At 40.1% G+C, this 4,293-nt stretch overlaps 1 long non-coding RNA gene across 1 annotated transcript in view; it reads left to right on the top strand.

Annotated features, from left to right (window-relative positions):
• The first annotated feature begins 3,353 nt into the window (after positions 1-3,353).
• Positions 3,354-4,293, top strand: part of LOC124272126 — a 941-nt gene continuing 1 nt past the window's right edge. The window contains exons 1-3 of the long non-coding RNA XR_006897247.1: positions 3,354-3,444; positions 3,593-3,619; positions 4,133-4,293. The exon at positions 4,133-4,293 is cut by the window's right edge and continues 1 nt beyond it. This is a non-coding gene — a long non-coding RNA (uncharacterized LOC124272126). The remainder of the gene's footprint in view (positions 3,445-3,592; positions 3,620-4,132) is intronic.

The raw sequence follows: 4,293 nt of genomic DNA, 5'->3' as shown, positions 1-4,293 counted from the left end.
TTGTCGTAAGAGGCGACTAGCGGGATCGGGTGTTCAGGCTCGCTGGCTTGGTTGACACATGTCATCGGTTCCCAATTGTGTAGATCGATGTTCATGCTGTTGATCACTATACTGTCTGGTCGAGACTCGATTATTTATGGACTGCCGCCATATAGCTAGAATATTGCTGAGTGCAGCGTAAAACTAAACTCACTCACTCACTCACTAAGTGCTAGGTAGGAGAGTACACTGTCTGATGAGATGCTCCTCAAATCACAGACCCAGATATATGTCGGCATCAGTATAGCCCAGTGCCTTGCTATCACATGAAAAGCTTTATTTCTGAAGTGAACTATCCAGCAAGGGTCCATGCAGGTAGCCAAAGTACTGTAAGTCCCCATGGTCCCTAGAGTGGTGATCAACCTTCAGTTGTTGGCGATCCCCAGCCTTATTTTATATTGTATTGTCCTAATTTGAAATCCTATTTTAGAGATATACGCTAGTTTTATTTCCTATTACTGTGATATACTAGTTGGTTTTACTGTCCTTCGTCGACGGGTTTTTAAAATTTGGGCATTTGTCGTGAATTTATTTATAACTATCTTAAGTCACGATATGACTGAAATACTGCCACTGTGACTATAAACTTTAACTCACTCACTCACTCTGAAGTGAACTGTCTTGGTTTCTTCTAGTTGATAGACCCCCACTTGAAGCACCAGTTAGTAACGACATCCAGCATTTGTTGCAGGCTTTCCTCCATCTGGGCGAGTAATACAACGTCGTCCGCAAAGAGCGGGACAGAGATAATCATGTCATCAATTAAAACACCATTTTTATATCTTCTGCCAAGTCATTGATGCACAAGGCAAATACAGAGGGAGATATTAAACATCTGGCTCACTGGTTACACCTACTATGTGTTTTCTACGTTTATTAAGTGGATTTTTGTAAATACAATGTGATTGATATAATATCAAGGCCGTACAAGACTGCCAAACTTTTCTTGCGGCCGAGCCTCATTTTGAGATTTCCACGATTTCCAGATTTCCGTTTGTCAGAGCATGCTATACGACAGAGCAAGCTACGTGTTTGCAAGGAGTGGAAGGAGCGTAGTGTTGCAATATACAAGTGATTAGATATAACAGGTAATACTGATTTATATTTAAATATCCAGTTGAATAAGTTGGTCTCAAAATGTTGGACTGGCTGTTGTACTAAGTTGCACAATAGGACGGAACCCAGTCAGCAGGAAACGAGACCGTTATGTAATCAATATATTGACTTGCTGTTACCAACACATAAAAATGGTTTAAAAGTAACTCATACTGAAAACTGAGTCTTGAAGCCAATAAGATCAACATGACATCACACACAGTTTGCTGTAGTGTCATGTCTGTCTATTGTGACGTCATACGTGCAAGTAGGTCCGAGCACGCTGTCTTCATAACTTCATAACGAGGTATCAGTTTCTGTACAGTGCTTCAAATCGTTATCACGCAAATATTTCTTTATAAAACTATTTTAAAACCTAGGCAGTGAAGGGTCGAACAGGGTAGTGTTATAGAGAACTGCGATTTTACGAGAAAATGCGGGTGCATGACATTTATCGAAATGATTGCATAAATGTTATATTAATTGGTCAGGGGTATGGAGCTGTGTACTGAACAAACTGAGTTTCGACGCACTGTATCGTGTACCCGACTGGGAACTCTGAGAGCCATACTTTAAAAAGAGTAAAAACAAAATGTCACTTTGTCCCTTTGGAAGTTATTAGCAGTGAAGATCGTACTCAGTTCCAATACATGTATTGCTTTACCTGTTTTGCTGCTTATTCACAACCACGGTGTCAAAACCTTCCTGTCCACCACATAATTAATAACAGAGTTTTGAGTAACGGGACCCCCTGCCTGCCGACCCCCCTTCTTCGCCGAAAATGATTCCCCTGAGGAGCATGTTCCCCTAAACTTTGGACTTCATGACGTATGTGCATACCCACCCACCCACGCCCCAACCCCACCCTCTTAACGGTACAAACTTCAAAATGCTACTGCAGTATCTGCAGATTCGATTATGATAATGGGGAACGAAGTAAAGTTAGACAAATCATGACAAGACCCACCGTCCTATATTTAATAATCCTCAGGCGGAACTGTCCTAGAAAATTCTTAACAAATACGCTTCAGTACGTTCACTGAATGTTGTAATCGGTGTCTCCTTCAGAAATGATATACTAGTGTTCGTAGCATTTAACTGTTAGTGACTACTCTCGATTGAGCCTGGAATGGAGAATAATAGAGTTTAATAATTCAACATTTTCAAACGTGGCTCTTTCTTGATGTTGTTTATTCATTTAAAGGATATAACCAGCATCGATTAACTGTTGAAAGCATGAATGCGGTCTCTTCTTGTACCGTACCTGAGGTCACAGGGGCGGTGGGGTAGCACAGTGGTTAAAGCGTTCGCTCGAAGGCTCGAACGCTCGAAGGCCCGGGTTCGATTCCCTACATGGGAACAATATGTGAAGCCCGTTTCTGGTATCCCCCGCCATGACATTGCTGGAATATTGCTAAAAGTGGCGTAAAGCTCCACTCGCTCAGTCAGTCATTCACTCTCATTGTCACAGAATGATCAGATTACGTCATCTGAACAAAATACATTTACTAATGTTTTAAACGTTACCTTTATTTTCTTTTTCAGAATTACAACGGAGAACAGATGGAACAACATTTCCCAAAATATCTATCCCTCCGTGAATTGTCCTGCACCATCCTTCCTGAATCATGCTGTCAAACGGTCTAAGGTTTGCTCGGGGAGCACGATTCTCAGATCCTCGTAGCTCGTTGACCAGTGATTGTGTAAAATGTAAACGTTATGAAAGACTTCAAATATTTTCTTTCCTCGCCCTTTTTGCAGCACATCTAGCTTTCCAGTCGTCTTGCAAGCCTGAAAATATCTCCAAGGCCACAAACACGTGCATTGAACAAGGAATGCACATTTTCAGCATAAATGACTTAAAGCTGAGCGGTGGTTCTAAAATAGAAGCCGAAGCGGGCATGGATCGATATGGAGTAGTTGTAAAATCCTCATTTCAGTTATTTACAGTTCGATTATATGAAGCCTCTTTTCCATCATATTACGTATATCCTCTTGCATGGGTTTATTCATGATATGTAAATCACGGACACGCTGCCTGTGTTTAATGTACACAGCTTACATACACGCCTCTTTACATGTGACAGTATGTACGTTAGCTATTTTTCGACAGAAACCCGCTTTTACATCATTGACATGTATCCAAGTTTGTGTACTGAGGATGCGATATACATGTATGTCACTCGTTGTTGCACAGTTGTATTTCATACTTTTTCAGGTCATCCAGAGGAGTGTAAATTCTAAAGAACGGGACATTAACCGAGGCGAACTGCGGCGAACAACACTATTAACTTTGCAAACGTAACGCCAGTGAGTTATTTGGTTACACTTCATGGTATAGAATTATATGGAATGAAAGATGGTGTGAACTTCTGGATAAACCACAACAAAACTGTGTAAATCATCTGAAGCAAATTAACGACTATGAATTCCTAGTCATATCCATTCTGTTTTGCAGCAATGGAAGAAGAACTATCGAAGAATGGTTCGTAATTTTTTGTAATTTATCATGTTTTGTAACTAACATCATATTACAATTCATCAAGTCATGTGTGAACGTAATGCAGATTACCACCTCTTCGGCTCTAAGTGGTTCCTCTCAGTTGTAGTTGTGTTCCTTCAAGTGTCATCGTGTTTTATGTGATCATTTCAGACTCGTGAAGATCCGGGTTAAAATTGGACCTCAGTAACCTATGCTTGCAAACTATGACTTGGATGACCACATGTCATCGTATCCCAATTGCGTAGATCGATGCTCATGTTGTTGGTCACTCGTTTGTCTAGTCCAGACTCGATTATTTACAGTATAGACATTGTTAAAATAGACAATAGCTGTAGAAGGGATCACAGACGTTGCGAAGAAAGCAAACTAGAAAAATGCAACATTTATACAACTGTCATAACATTTGGATCATGGTTTATATTCATATATATTGTCACGTTTATGTTTAAGTTCGTGTTCATGTTCATGTTCATGTTTATACTTCTGTTAATACAGACACACGTACCTGGGCCATCTATGTCCCGTGTCAAAGAAAAGAAACTTCAGTGTGTAAGTAAGGCTTATTTACCTATCACCATCAACTGGAAAATCTTCCTCTCATACCATAACTGTTTAAATATATACTGATTAATCCAGTATACTTTCTTATATCGTGT

Source organism: Haliotis rubra, unplaced genomic scaffold (assembly GCF_003918875.1).
Source record: "Haliotis rubra isolate DU_JTF1 unplaced genomic scaffold, ASM391887v1 Scf1667, whole genome shotgun sequence".
Classification (NCBI taxonomy): Eukaryota; Metazoa; Mollusca; class Gastropoda; order Lepetellida; family Haliotidae; genus Haliotis; species Haliotis rubra.
The sequence above is the reverse complement of the archived record's forward strand: the minus strand, read 5'-3'. Positions and strand labels throughout refer to the sequence as shown.